Here is a 16,508-nt window from a genome sequence, read left to right on the forward strand (position 1 = left end):
TGGTAAGATTTCCCGTAGGCCTCCCAGGGACAGTCTGATCCCCCGTTGGCAATCCCTGGTTGACTTTTGCTGTTACCAGGGGTGCAGCTGTAGCCCTCACATCCCTCTGCAGTCTCTGAATGTGACCCAGAGGAAAAGGGGGTGTATATATCCCAACTACCGGTCCCAGCACAGATCTCCGACATCTGCCCATAGACTAAAACTAGCCCCTGAAACTTTATGTTAGGATTCGTGGGTTTCGTGGACCCTTGGCCCAAGGAGGAGGTTGATACTATCTGAGGGGTGGAGCCCCAAGGTCATTACCATTGGGAGGTGAGATCAGCTGCAGCAGGGGACATGACTGTAGTTCAGTAGAGAGAGAACGTCCTGCGTCACTGCCACGTGATCACAGGTACCTGCACTGAGATATACTGTGAGGTGTCCCAAGGAGCGGGGCAAAGAGGCACAGTTCAGGGGAGTCACAGTACTTAGGCAGGACTGAAGATACAATGTACCATAGCAGGAACCTCCAAGACAGAGGAGCGCTAGGCAGGCCCCGAGGAGCAGGAAGCTTGAAGATAGGATCTTCTGGAGGAGTGATGCAGAGACTGTCGCAAGGGGCAGGTCAGTGTAGCAACAGAGTCTCTGGTGTGATGATGTAGGGCTGCCCTGAGGAGTGGGGAAGCGCAGAGTCAAGTCTCTGATGAAGTGACGTAGAGTAAAGCCACTGGTGTAAAGATGTTGAGACTGCCCCGAGGAGCGGGAACTGTAGAATCAGGTCTCAGATAAAGTGACGTAGTGGCTGCCCCGAGGAGCAGGAAAGTATAGAGTCAAAGTCTCCGGTATGGTAAGGTAGAGACTGCCCTGAGGAATCGGAAAGCGTAGAGATGGGATCTCTGATAGGCAGTGCTTGAGACAACCCCGAGGAGCGGAGAAGTGAGCAGGCAGGACTTCTGGTGAGGAGCGCAGGAGCTATCCCGAGGAGCGGGGAAGCCCAGAAACCAGGTCTCCCACAGGAAGCACAAGCAGGCCCCAAAGGAGTGGGTACCTGAGCCAGAGTTCAGATCAGCAGGTGGAGATCCAAGGCAGGAACCACGGGTCCAGAGAGACAGGAACAAGCACCAGTGAGGCGAAGGAACTCGTTGCCAAGTCGGTTAGCGTAGGCCAAGGGAGGTGCTTCTGAATTCCAAGCTTGTGATGTCATCAGTCGAGGACGCCCCTGAGGTTACCACCATTGGGCCTTTAAAGGGAGGCCCAGTGTTGCTCGCGCACCTAGGAAGGCCCAGAGTCGGCGTGTAGGTCGGCGGCATCCAAGCCGCCACGATGAGTCTCAAGAGCCAGGAGGTAGTGGCTAGCCACAGCCGTGAGTTCACCCGGTGAGGTGAGCAGGGCAATACATGACGTGAGATGGGTCAGTTGCGGCTGCCCGCAGCCGACGGTCATAACACTTTACTCCACCTCTGATTAGGAGTTATGGTTCCAGAACTAAGAAAACGTGAATTAAGCAGGCACAGCTCTCTGCATTGGGAAGTAAAAGATAATATCTTCGTTACCATGAGATTTGCATGAAGAAGTGCTAAATCTGTGCATACATGTTAGCAATTGGTTGTTCGCATATTTTTTGGTACACAAACTATTTGTTAAATCAGGAGTAAAGTTGGCCCACAAAAAATGTGCACATAACCAGGCGCTAAGCATGAGCATGCAGTCTAACATGCCTTATTACTGCAGGCCCTCAGTACTTACAGTGATCTAGAGGGGGGTATTGAAAATCGGCATGATGTGATACTCTCACGAATGCCAGTATAGAAAAAACTAAAATAAATAAATAAATAAATTCAATGCCTGCAAGCTTCATAACAATTGGGTGGGAAACCATTACTCCTTGCTACTCCCATTTGTTTTAATGGAAATGACATAACATAATGACAAAACCACATAATGACATAAAACCCAAACATAATGACACAGATTATTTTTATTTTCATGCACATCCTTACTCTTTGTCTCCCACAAGACCAAAAAAAATAAAATGTTGTATGTATATAACAATCCACCAAGAAAATCATCGGCCTGTTGCTCAGAACTGATCTTCCAATTAGCCTCAAAATACTTCTAGGAGATGACAGTTCACTGAAAAATACCTGTTGTGAGAGGCTGCTGACACTGTAAGATAGAAAAACACTTGAAAAGTATGAATTAAGTAATAAGGCATGAAGTGCATTCAGTTACTGCCAGAATAATCCCAGCCGTAGGGCTCTGGGAAGTCACAAGTTTAAGATGAGTGCTTTACACTCCCTTAGGAATGGCTTTTGTAAAGGTAACCCACCCTGGGACTAACTCGTTGTTATTTAATGCTTGACGTTTTAGTATTTTCTTTACTGGTACACACCGTTTTAAAAACCAATATAGTTGCACTGAAATAAAAAGAACAGGTAATAAGGGGTATTCTCAGAACAATTCCTGAAAAAAAAATAATCTCACAATGAAGTTTTTATCTTTAGAAATTAATGTCTTTGTGCACTAATAGTGGGATGAGTCCTCCATTCACTAAGAGATCCATATTCAAAAACCCTCCAAGAAGGTAGCTTACTCGGATAACTTTACCCTGGATGATTTTATCTAGATATTCAGTGAAATTTATTTGGATAAATGTTCTGCTGAATATCCAGGGTAAAGCTACCCAGATAATTTTAGGCCTGCTATTTCATTATGACACTATCTTGACTAAGATTTTTAGCCTGCTCTCACCATGCCTCCAGCCTCACCTCGTTTGTCTGGATACAATTTTCTGCACAAAATTTCTGTGCAGACAAAATTACCCAGACAAAGGGGCAATATTTTTAATGAGGAAGTTGTATGATTGTAAAAGCCAAATTTTTTTTATCCACATAGGATATAATAACATTAACAAGGTTGCAATGTACGAGCTAGGAAGTGACATTTTACCTTTTTGTGATCAAAAAATTAAATCATATTGATCATATTTGCTACATTTGATAAACTTTGTTCAGCCATTTTCATGCTAAATATCAAGCAAATACCCTTTGAATAAAATTTTGGCCAAAGACTAGGGTAAAATATACAGAGAAATGAATAAAGAATTCATTCCCTGATTTGATAGAAAGGATAACTCTCCAAAGCTAGTCACAGAATATTAAGTTAGTCCTATATAAAGGTGTCACCTAGAGCTAAAGAGCAGATGAAATTTAATGTGGACAAGTGCAAAGTGATGCACAAAGGGAAGAATAATCCAAACTATAGTTACATGATGCTTGATTTCATTCTAGGCATCACCAACCATGAAAAGGATCTTAGAGTCCTGGAAGAGGCTGCCTTTTATTTCCATGTGAGGAGGCCTGTCCACAAAAATAGATGGTCATGTATGCACCACCAGTCATGCCGCAGATTAACCTAGGTCACTTATATCAACCAATAGGGAATACAGCAGCATTTCTACAACTACCACTGAGTTTTACCACCGTTTTTATGCGATTTACTGCATGTCTATTTTAACGCCAGTTTTGGTGTGCTTGTTGGGATTACCACAGATTTTTAGCACTGGTTTGATTTTCATATCGTTAGTTTACAACATCAAGCAGGGTCATGGGTATTACTGCACCTGTTATTAAAAATTGATGCTAACATTTGGTGACATTTTTGGCACAGGTTTTATTACATTGGCCCCTATAACTCTAATAACTGCTCAGGATTATACTCAAGAGCTCAGTGCCTTAAGGAAATTCTCTTGGCCTATGCTTTCCCTTTAATGTAGACTGGACAAATAGTGAGCCCTTCTCTCACCAGAAGCCTATGGATATTCACTTCTTCCTCCTGGCATGTAGTGTTGAAGGATGGGTGTCAGTGAACTAAATAAAAGATTGTTCTGAATCAAACAGGATGAATGCCACTGGAGACGAAGAACTGCTGCCATTCAATAAACAAATGTACTTGTTGACATGGCTAACTGGACACTAACCTGTTGCTACATTGGCCTTCTCAGATATTGAATCCAGTTAAGCAGCATAGTTTGCTCAACAGGCTGTATCTCCCAGCATGCCCGCAATCACATGAATCTGCTGCAAGGTTAAAATTAGCTCGTAATGACACATCAAAAATATACTCATTGACTTTAACATATCCAATCAATGCCCATGTTTGTTATAGGCCCCTCACCTCATTCACTGTATGGTACAAAATATACTGTGATTCTGTTGTACCCTATTGAATTAAAAAGACAAAAGGGATGGCCAATGATTTTATTCAGCACATTCAAAAGTAATTCCCACTTGAACTAAGACATGATGGGGTTCCATTTTTCATAATACAAGGTGTGAGGATTTTTGTTATCAGTCCCTAAAAGAACATAACACAGCCTACAAAGATTCTTAGCCAGTCAGGAGTGAGTTGCATCTGAAGAGGGTGCCTGTGTTCAAGATGCAAAGGCAGGGGACAGAGATAGCTACAGAGAGCTTCACAGAGAGCTGCTAAGCAGATCGGTGTTTTGCAGCTGCTGCCTAAGAAGTTGAGAGAAAGAGAGTAAGATAACTATGAGATTGCAACCTGAAACTGCAGTGAGTTTGCTGAAATCACATGATCTGTGGATTTCTCGTGTCCCAGAGACAGGAGCCTAGAGCCATAACTAGCCTATGGCCAATATGGCCTCGGCCATAAGTGCCTTTGTTCAAGGGCACTGCCGCCAGCCTACCACATGAATACCTGACCCTTGGTGGGAATCAGTGGTGCAGGAGGAATGTACCCTAGATTTTTCTCATTCCAATCTTGTCTAGCAGCTTCTATCCCCCACGTGGTGCCTCTTTCGTCTTCTGACCCACGGCTGAAATCTGAACTCTGCTCTTTGAACCACAGGCTCTAGATCTACAGAGCCCTGTGTGGTTCAAAAATTAGCTTTTTTTGTATGTGCAGTTCAAACAGCTGTTTGAACTACATGGTCCTCCGTAGAGACGGAGCCCCATGATTTAAACAGCTGAGATACGATTTCAACCATGAGGCTCACAGAGGAAAGAGACACTGTGCAGGGGGCAGAAGCAGCCAGCCAGGAAGCTTCTTGAAGCAAGACAAAGCTGACATGGAGCTTTTGGGGAGAGAAGGGGAAGAACAGGGATTAGGTGGAAGAGCAGGAGAAGAATGGAGGCTCAGGGATTTGAGTAGGGGTTAGATCAGGTGAAGAACAAGGACTAGTTGGGATAGAGCAGAGTAAAAACAGATCTGTCATTTGGGCATGAGGGAGAGCAAGGGAAGAACAGGACTGGTGGGAGGAGAGTAGGAGAAGAAAAGGGACTTGGGGGCAGGGGAAGGACAGTGATAATGGGGAGGAGAGCAGGGGACAATGGGAGCTATCACTTGGGGATGGAGAGAGCAGGGGAAGAAGGGGGCTGTCACTTGGAATAGGGGGGAACAGGGAAAGAATGGGAACTGGCAGGAGGAGAGCTGGGGATGACATATGTCACTTGGAGATGGGGGGGATCAGTGGGACTTGTGGACTGGAGGTGGGAGAGCAAGGGAAGAATAGGAACTGGTGGGGAGAACAAGGGAAGAATGGAAATGTATTGACTGATGGGGAGAGCAGGGACTCTGGGATTAGGGATGTGGGTACTCGGGAGGGCAGTGAAGGAGTGGGGGAGCAGCACAGGGACTTGGAAATGCAGACAGCAGAGACTGAGCAGGGATTTGGGGCAGTTGGTATAGAATGTGCAGTTGGGGGTAAGTGGGGGTGTATTAGATGGCCTGGCGAAGGAATGAGTGAGGTTGTGAATGACCTGGCATGCTAGAAATGGATGCATGTGGATGTATGTGCTGTGAAGGTAAGAGAGTGGGAATGGAGCTTGGAAGGCAATGAAAGAAGGGTAATAGGAGGCTCAGGAGGGGGTAAGTTAATGAAGGTAAGGGACAGGGAGGAAATGAGTGACAAGGAAGGAGCTTGGGCTGGTGGAGGGATTAGAGGTTGTGGAAGGTGGATGAGGGTTGGGGAGGGTGTGATCAAAGAGGGAAGAAATGGAGGATAAGGGAGTGAGTGAAAAATGGAACAGGAGGCTGAGGAAAGTGTGAGACAGAAAAGGGAATGAGATGGTGTAAGGGTGTGAGACAGAAAGCTGGTAAGTAGGAGGGAGGTGAAAAGAAGGAAACTGAAGGCTAGACGAATAGAGAGGTAAAGATGAGAGGTGAGATGTAGCTACAAGTGGATAGAAAGGTAGAGAAATGAGAAATGGAGAAAAAAAGGAAAGGGAAAGATAAATGTCAGAGACAGATATAGGAAAGGAAGAGAAGACGACAGGAGGAAAGAGAGAAATAGAAAATAGAAAGGAGATCCTGGAAATGAACCTAGAAAACCAAAAATAGAGACTAGGACCAAATAAAATGCCCACACAACAAAAGGTAGGACAAAAAAACCCCACTTTATTTTCATTTTTTAGAGAGAGAAATATGTCAGCTTTGGGAATGTGCATTTCTTATATCTTTGTATTTTGCTCAATAGAGGTTGAAATGCATTTCTATTTCTGTTGCTCTTTCTCCCATGTTGTCCTGCTCATAAGTTCTGACTTTTTGGGTTTCAATTTCAGTTTTTGTTGGTATGTTTCTGTTTCTAATTTGTGGGCCCTTTATTCTGTATTAGGTAAGGGTCGGCCTGTATTCTGCTCTGAACTCAGGTTGTGTACAGGGCAAGGGTGCATTTTTTTACTTGGTCATAGGTGCCAAATTTCCTATTTGCATCTCTGCAGGAGTCCGTGTAACTTGGGCCCTAGAGAGTATGTCCATGGAATGGAAACGTGGGTCCTCTGATGGAAAGGACCAGATTAGAACAGACTATTGGGACCCAGTTTTCAGAGTTCATCTTACCCAGCTGGAGAACAGAGACTTGTGGGTTTCCCCACAGAAAACCTATACGACACTGTATTAAGAAGCAAATGTTTCAGCAGAGAACTCAAGCCACAATAACCTAGAGCTAGGATAATATAAAGGAAGAAAAACCTTCTTATTCGGTTTTCTTTTTCTTTTCTGAACTGCATATATTCCATTTTTTCTTGGGACTTTGAACATTTAAGTTTTAAACAGAATCCATCATTTCAGTGGTTCAATATTCATGTTCTGTATATACTGTATGTCAAGTGCATTTCTGCTATAACATTCCTCTCATATTCTTTGTGGATATTCACTTTCTTCATTGGAGGTAAAAGGGAAACGCTCAGAGCACACCTTATAGAATCCTGGGTCTGTGCTTAATTGAGGGTGAAAGAATGTGTGGTGAATAAAGAAATCCCCCAGTATAGGAACAGACAGCCTGGAAACTGTATCTGGTTTTCCCAGATGCCAAAAGAGCCTGCCTAGATCTGGTATTATAATTATTTTTCCCTATAGTGATCCCTTTGTTGAACCGTCAAAATAACCTGGGCTGGGGGTTACACTGGTTTGGAGGGAGCAATCCCATGAGGACCCGGCGGCCATGACAGTCTAAGACAAGGGAAGTAACTAACTAAAGAAGAAGAAGGACGCCTAAGAAGGACAGGGGTTTTTAGTGCTGGGCTTTTTCCTTAAACCCCTGTCTCCACTGCTGCAACACTTCCATCTGCCTCACTGGTATACTCCCTGCCTTTCTTCATATGTTGCAAGCCTCGCTAGTCTCTAAACTCTTATTGGTAACTTACTGAGAGCAGGCTGCCAGTTTTTTTTTTTGGGGGGGGGTTATTCTCAGAAAGCCATCTGCTGGCCTGAGACTGATAAGAGACGTTCCTGACTACATGGACATCAAGGAACAGTTTCCAGCCCAAGCTGTGGAGCTGGCCGAACCCCCTGCATGTTTTGCCAGCCCTGAAAGCAAAACCTGAGATCTGACTGCCAGAAATGTGTTGGAGAGATGCCGCATGTTCCCGCCGCATACGTTAAGACCTGGACTAGTTTATTCCTTTCAATGCCGGGTATTTAACTTAGCAATGCGTTTTCGAGAACCGGGGGGTTAAAATGTTTCTGATACCAGTGACACAGGCATTTCCCAAATCCAGAATGTTTGGTAGTTCTTGTCTAACATGTCTAAGCCACACCTCACGTAATTGTCATGCACTGCAAATTAATGCATATCACAAGAAACCTCATAAAGAAAACAATAAGGTGTAAAGTAATTCTGATCACTATAATGAGCTCGGCTTGATAATTGACTGAGATATAAACAGTTGCAGCAGTGATGTGTGTGGGTCCAATCTGCCCAACAAAATGAAGGGAGGTGAAGGGGTAAATGAGAGCTGACTGGGGAGTGATAGAACTGGAAGGTAGATCATAAGAATTCATACATCAGCCACATTGATTTTTTTAAGTCTTCCCACCCTTTGGGTGTTCTGGATCTATATGAGATTATACAACAATTTCTATTTATTTATTTATTTATTTATTTATTGTTTTTGTTATACCGAGTTTCATGACAGGCATCACATCAACCCGGTTTACAATTAACAAAGTGTGTAAAACATAACATAACGTAAAACAATGTTCTCAAAAAGAACCTTGAACTTTAAATATCGTGAATCAGATATAGGAATTGAGAAAGTTACAATAAATCAGGGAAATCAACTTGGAGCTGGAAAAGGGGAGAGATTGCACAGAGCAATATTAACATTTCAGTCTATTAATGTAATAGAGTAGCATAGTGAGTAAATAAGAATATGTGAGAAACTGTGGCAATACCTCACTATGGAACGGAACATAAATAACCAAATGCATAAATACGACAGTGTTATGATAAAAGTTCAGCAGGTATTGATGATTGTCAATTTAAGGTTGATTGAATTGTATTTGGTCCAGTTATTGGATAAGAGTTTGTGCTATTTAATGGAGGAATTATTCAAGGCTTGGAAATGCTTTTTTGAAAAGCCAAGTTTTTAGTCTTTTCCTAAATGTTAGAGAGCATGGCTCCTGTCTCAAATCTGGTGGGATAGAGTTCCAGAGAGTTGGAACTTGTATAGAACTTGTATAGAGGCACATGATATTGTATAGAGGCACATGATATTAAATATCATGTGCCTCTATACAAGTAAGGGGACATTTTCAAAAACGAATTAAATATGTAAATGTAACTACTACTGTAGCAATTTTCAAAAGCCATTTACCCATGTAAAATGCGCTAACACAGGTATATCCTATGGATTTTCAATGGCATAACTTGTAGCACATTTCAAAAGCCCGCTTACACGGGCATTATTTATTTATTTGTTTATTTATTTATTTATTTGTTTTTAATGTTTATCTCCCGCCTACAGCTATCAAAAGTGCTAGATGGTTAAGTGCGTTTGCACGTATAAAATCCAATATAAGTGTGTAAATGGTTTTTTTTTAATTAGGCTCATAGGGACAATTTCTCATTCAAATTTTTTCTCTTTGAAAACTGTCTTGCAGGCCCCTGAATACAATGTAAGCCTGCAAGCATCGCAGGGTGTGAGCAATATGGCCTCACCCGGTGTTAGCTTTAATCTCGTGTATCTTCATCTGTTTCACACACGTACCTCTAATCCTCAGAGAGTATGAGAATGGCTGTTACGGTTCAATTTCAGCTGGTCTCACAGTTGCTAAAATGGACCCTAGTTGCCAAATTGCATATTCCTTCGAGAAACAATTACCTCCTTGCTATGTTTTTACTTTTAAACCCTGTCTTGGGTCTATCCCAAACCAGTACGGAGGCTACATTCCAGATTCACTCTCACCTACTCCAAAGCAAAGTAGTTTGAGTGAGGGAGGACGGATAAATCTCCAATACCCTAGGCATCATGCATACTCTAATCTTCTAAATTCCAAAAAAAGAAGCTGGACAATGTGATGACGTTCCAGTTTAAAACTTTGCTGAAGTAATTGTTCAATATTGATAATATGACAATTGATACAAGTTTATCTGATAACATAAAGCAACTGAAAGCAGAAAACCTATGAAGCTGTGTTTTCTTAATCTCTCCCTCAGAGCTCCTTCTTTCTCCTTGAATGGAATAAGAAGCTGGCTACGCAAACTGGTAAAGGTCCTCCTATCCCCTTAAGGATTCCCTAGAAATACCTTGGATCTACTGCTTGACCTTGAACTCTTCAATTTTCTACCTTCCTCTCTTTAACTCAGTTCCCAATCCACAATAGGACATTACCTCCTATCCCATTACTTTTTTTTTTCCTCAGAAGTCTGTCAAACTCTTTCTGGAAATCCAGATACACTTTATCAACTGGCTCATCTTTATCCACATGTTTACTACACCTTCAAAAATATCTAGCAGATTAGAGAGGCAAGACTTCCCTTGGCTAATGTCATATTGGCTTTCTACCATTAAATTATGACTATATATATGATCAGTAATTTTGTTCTTTATCATAGTTTCTACTATTTTGTTTGGCACTGACGTCAGGCTCACCGGTCTGTAGCTTCCTGGATCACCCTTGGAAGCCTTTTTAAAAATTGGTGTTATGCTGGAAACCCTTCGATCTTCAGGTACCAAAGATGATTCTAAAGATAGTTTACAAATTACTAATAGTATGTTTGCAATTTCAGTGTTCAGAACTGAAATTCTAGGAATTATTAGGAAAGAAATTGAGAACAAAACAGAGAATATCAGAATGCCTCTGTGTTGCTCCATGGTGTGACCACATCTTGAATATTGGGGCAGATTTTAAAAGCCCTATGTGCGTAAATCCAGCTGGATTTACGTGCGTAAGGGGGTTACGCACGCTGGGCCTATTTTCAACAGGCCTGGCGGTGCACGTAAAGCCCCAGGACGCATGTAAGTCCCGGGGCTTGCAAAAAGGGGCGGGGGCTGGGGCGGGGCGGGGGTGTTCTGGGGCTGTCCATGGGCGGAGCCTCCAGGCACAGCGGCCATTTGCTGCTGTGCCCGGGATCGCGCGCCGGCACTTGGCAAGCGCGCGCAACTTGCGCCTGCCCAAGGCAGGCGTAAGTTAATTTTTTTAAGGGGGTTTAGCTTAGGACTGGGGTGCGGGAGAGTTAGGGGAAGGGAAGGGAAGGTGGTGTGGGGGATAGAGAATGGAGGAAGGCAGCACAGCTCGGCGCGTGCAAGGTGCACAATTGTGCACCCCCCTTGCGCGCAGCGACCCCGGATTTTATAACATGCGCGTGGCTGCGCGCACATGTTATAAAATCGGGCGTACATTTGTGTGCGCCGGGTAGGTTTTAAAATCCGGCCCATTGTGTGCAGTTCTGGTCACTGCATCAAAAAAGATAAAGCAGAATTAGAAAAAGTATAGAGAAGAGCGACCAAATTGATAAAAGGGAAGGAATTATTCCCCTATGAGGAAAGATTAAAGAGGTTAGGATTCTTCAGCTTGGAGAAGGGAGGGGAGATATGATAGAGGTTTATAAAATGAGTGGAGAGGAACAGGTGGACGCAAACCTGTTGTATACTCTTTCAAAAAGTATAAAGACTAGGGGACATGCAATGAAGTTATGAAGTGGTACATTAAAAGAAATCGGAGAAAATATTTTTTTTTACTCAACGCATAATTAAGCTCTGGAATTCATTGCTAAAGGTGAAAGCTGTTAGTGTAGCTGGGTTGAAAAAAGGTTTGTACAAGTCCTGGAGGAAAGGCCCAGAGAAAATTATTAAGGCAGATTTGAGAAAATGGAATCTTTTTGGAATCCTGCCAGGTACTGGTGGTGGCCTGGATTGGCTACTGATGGAATCAGGACACTAGGCTTGATGAACGTTTGGTCTGACCCAGTATGGCAATCTCATGTTCTTATATAACATACTCTGTTGGTGGCTCTTTTTCCTTCTGTCTCCTTTTGGTTATGGGACAGTTGGGTATCTGTTCCTTCTTCATCCAATTGCTGGCTTGGCAATTGAATTCCTCAGACTTTAAGGACCCCTGGATGACACAGAAAAACTCATGTCTTCACTCCATTCTCTAGGGCAGAAACGGTATATAAAGCTCCCAACAAATATCACATACTGAGTAAACAGCTGGAAAACAAACAGACAAGAAATGCATTACCAACCACTGTATGTCAGCTGGAAAATAAATCTCCTAACTGACTAAGCTCCTCAGACACAGCTTTGGACCTCTACTATGCAAGCTTAAGGGAATTGAAAGGTAAAGTTCCAATCTTCTCATCTTCAAACTAAAAAGCCGCACAGACGCAAGGTATCACCTGCTAATATGAAAGGTGGAATAAACCCATTGCCACCACCTCCAATACACTTTCAAAAACTGCAAGCCACACTGATATTGTGCTCCAAACGTCACTGCTTTCTTTCACAGCAATTCGTAGCATGGTACAAACAGTTTATATTCAGAACTTTTTCACCATGACAGTGCATGAAAAATATTATGCAAACTTCACACAACTAGGCAAGAATAGCTTTCCTTAAATCTGCCTTCACTCCCAATAAGGCTCAGATGTTTCTCACTTCATACTGCCTTCAACCTACAAATAAGCTCAGCAGATTCTGAATGCAACTGCTGCCTCTGCACCTCTAATAAGCACTCAAATGTCAATAGTGCTTTCTTCCACAATGGGATTCTGATAGCAGTAGAAAAAGAAAATAATGACCGCCCAATTACCAGGATATTCCAGGACAGCTGTGGAGACATTACATCAGAAATAGGGAGATATTCAGCTGCCACTTATGTGGCTATTGATTTATTTAATATATATATATATATATATGTAGAAAAAAAATGTATAATCTTTACTTAATCTATTGTTTAAAGTGGCATACAATAAAAGATTCATAGAAAACACAAACAAATAAATAACTGGGTTAGTTATAGCAATGTTTTTTATCTTTTTCCAGATATTCAGAGACATTTACAGTATCTCGTTAAAAGAGCCACTGAATATCCAGCTAGTCAGTCAAAATTTGAGCAGTTAACTTTACAATAAGGGCTGGATTTGCTATGGCTTTTCTCCCATTCCATGTGGATGGGGAAAAATGCTTAGAAAATGAGGCCCTCAGAGGAAGATTTACTAAGCTGCAGTATTTTCCCCACAAGGAAACATGTTGCAGGATTCATTAACCTGTTCAGAGAAACTTAGGCCTGGATTTATCAAAATGCACTAAATATTGCCTGCGATAGAAAAAGGGGTGTGTTTTATGGTAATAGGCACTTTATTACAATTTGCACTAATACCTATGGGAAGAGCTAAGTTACCACAAATTGCAATAACTTTTTTGCACTTAGTGCCAAAATGTGGCATTTCCTACATACAACCACTTGGGGGGGGGGGGGGGGAGGAGAGGGAGAGAAAGAAAGAGAGAAGGAGAGACTAGCCATAATGCCCTCACACTAGATAGGTATTTATAGCCCTATGGGAGGCCCACCTAGTAGCTCAAGGTAAGTTTAGGTATTAGTGTAGGGGTTAAGGGCCACTTTGACATTCAAAATGAGACGTGCGAACAGAACAGTGCCCTCTAGTGAAGATTTCATGACCCTCGGAGTGAGGACACTCACCCAAAGATGAGATTTGTGCAATGTTCTCTCAACCTAGCTTGATCCACTAATACCTAAACCTCACCTGAGTTACTAGGTGGACCTCCCATAGGGCTATAAATACCAATCAAGTGTGAGGGCATTATGGCTAGTCTCTCTCTCTCTCTCTCTCTCTCTCTCTCTCTCTCTCACTCCCTCCCTCCCCCCCTCCCTCTCCTCCCCCTCCCCCTCCCCCCCCTCTCTCTCTCTCTCTCCTGATAGCTTCACACAGCTTAATGTTATTGAAAACACTGTAGCTAAAATCAGCATTAAAGCCATGCAATAGGGCTTCACAAAATGGATTTTGGATTTGCATCACACCATACAGAATGGGAGTTAGGTAGCTAAATTTAGCTTCTCATACCTGACTATGTTTTTACTGAGCTGGCTAGATCCCTTTGAATATTTACCTCAAAAGTAAATTACTCCAGTTCTCCTTTGGTTAATCTCACTGCTCAGAAAGATTATAAACCCTGGTAAAACAATGAGCTTTATCCTTCCCATATTGAGTTTTCCAATGGGTTACTGTTCTTTAGGAGAGGCACCCGATCTGGACTACCACAAAATAACATGTTTCACCTTAAGGGAAATTAAAAAAGTATGCTTCTGCTCCAGTTTTCTCAGCAACAAGTCTGGATCTTTCCTCAGACTGATCAATCACAATTTGAAGTAAACCAAAGAGGGTCTCTCTCCCATGGGCTGTTCCTGAGATCCACCAATATTCCAGTGAGAGAAAGGGCTAGACATATATCTCTTGCTCTCTGAGAAATAACTTATTTCCACAATTCCTTCAGAATATCCTGTAGCTGCCCATAAAGTGAAGAGAGGGTCATGGGGGGTGGAAGAAGGTGAGACTGTCTTGGGTCCTACATAGAAAAAAAAGTCACAGTAAACTATTATTATATATCAAATTATTATTGTGTGCAAACTATTATTATATACTAGAGATGAGCAGCCACATCTGAGATGTGATGTCTGTCTCGTTTGTATGTTTGATTCATTTTTTCAGGTAGTCGAATTGCTCTTTTGTTGATATTTGGCACTCATTCTGTAGAACGCAAGAATGTGGGATCTACAGTATATATTTACTGCTATAATTAGTCGTTCCTGTTTGTTTAGTCAATGAAGGTGTTAGTTCTTTGATTTAAAAAAACCCATTTGATTTCTAAATCAAATCATTATTAAGGATGTTTTCACATGTGCTGAATGCTACTTATCTCCTTTTTAGGATGCCCTTATAGATTCATTCTAGATAGGTTTCTAAATGAAACCTGAATGAGGGTAGCTACTAATAGGGAAGATACAGGAGTAATCTAAGGAAATATTTCTTTACACAGAGAGTAGTCGATACATAGAACAACCTTCCCAAGGAGGTGGTGGAGACAAGGACAATTTCAAATGCAAGAAAACATGGATAAAGACAGAGGATCTCTGTGGAAGTGATAGAGATTGACAAAGCCGAATAGAGATGTGAATCGTGTCCTCGATCGTCTTAACGATCGATTTCGGCTGGGAGGGGGAGGGAATTGTATTGTTGCCGTTTGGGTGTTTAAAATATCGTGAAAATCGTTAAAATCGTGAGCCAGCACACTAAAACCCCCTAAAACCCACACCCGACCCTTTAAATTAAATCCCCCACCCCAAATGCCTTAATACTTCATCAACTTTGGGAGGGAAGTACTTACTTGCCCTAAACCAATGGCAGGAAAACCAGCACACTAAAACCCCCTAAAACCCACCCCGACCCTTTAAATTAAATCCCCCACCCTCCCGGGGGTTCCGGACCGCCGCTGAACGACCTCCTGCAGTCGATCTCCTGCCGGCGCCATTTTCCGTACGGAAAATGATTCGCGGCAGGAGATCGCTCCCGGACCCCCGCTAGACCCCCAGGGACTTTTGGCCAGCTTGGGGGGGCCTCCTGACCCCCACAAGACTTGCCAAAAGTCCAGCGGGGGTCCGGAACGACCTCCTGCAGTCGAATCATGTTGGTCTATGGCCGCCGCCATTTTGCGGCCGCCATTTTGCAAAATGGCGCCGGCTGAAGACAACACAATTCAATTGCAGGAGCCCGTTCCGGACCGCCGCTGGACCCCCAGGTAATTTAAGGCATTTGGGGGGGTTCGGGAGGGTGGGGGATTTAATTTAAAGGGTCGGGGGTGGGTTTTAGGGGGTTTTAGTGTGCCGGTTTTCCTGCCATTGGTTTAGGGCAAGTAAGTAAGTTCCTGCCCTTCCCCTTCCCCCGATTTACGATTTTTTAACGATAAATCGGGGGAATTGGTATTGTATCGTGGCCCTAACGATTTTTGACGATTTAAAATATATCGGACGATATTTTAAATCGTCAAAAAACGATTCACATCCCTAAAGCTGAATAGTTGTTGTGGATGGGAAAACCAGATAGGCCATACATTCTATTTCTGCCATTATGTTTCTATATTTCTGTGAATAGTTTTCATGACTCTGAGTCCAATTATCAACTAAAAATGTTCTTTTCCCAGTTGGTTTCCTTCTTCCTAGATTGGTTTCTATTTTTCATCAGGTTTGCATGTACAACAGACTTGACTTGACACCCAGAAGGTGTTTGCAAAGTTTTATGGTAGTTGCTTTCACCATGACTTACTATGGAGTTGAGGCACATTTGTGGTTTAGAGCATATTTATATGAGGTAATGCTGAGACTGAAAAATGAGTGGTTTTGGCTACTTACTGTCATCATGGAGGAAATATGCTCCTATGGCTTCTTCTACCCTGTTCCAGATATTGGAGACTTAGGGAAAGTGACTCTGCATGTTAGTAAACAGGATAATGAACCAATAATGTACTAATATGACAGACTGGACAGTCTGTCACTGAAAATACATGTGGCCACAAGAGTTGTTTCAAGAGAAGCTATTGGAGTTCCCAAGAGACATGAGCTTACCCCAAAGCAAGGCTGGCTAAGATACGAATCTGAAAGTGTTACAAGTCGAAAGCTCACAATGGAGAAAAGCTTTCTGAGGTGTAGTTTTCAAGCAGTTTAAGCTCAGACTGCAATTACAGTTAATCGAGTACTTGAAGCCAATTGGG

Source organism: Rhinatrema bivittatum, chromosome 1 (genome assembly GCF_901001135.1).
Source record: "Rhinatrema bivittatum chromosome 1, aRhiBiv1.1, whole genome shotgun sequence".
Taxonomy (NCBI): domain Eukaryota; kingdom Metazoa; phylum Chordata; class Amphibia; order Gymnophiona; family Rhinatrematidae; genus Rhinatrema; species Rhinatrema bivittatum.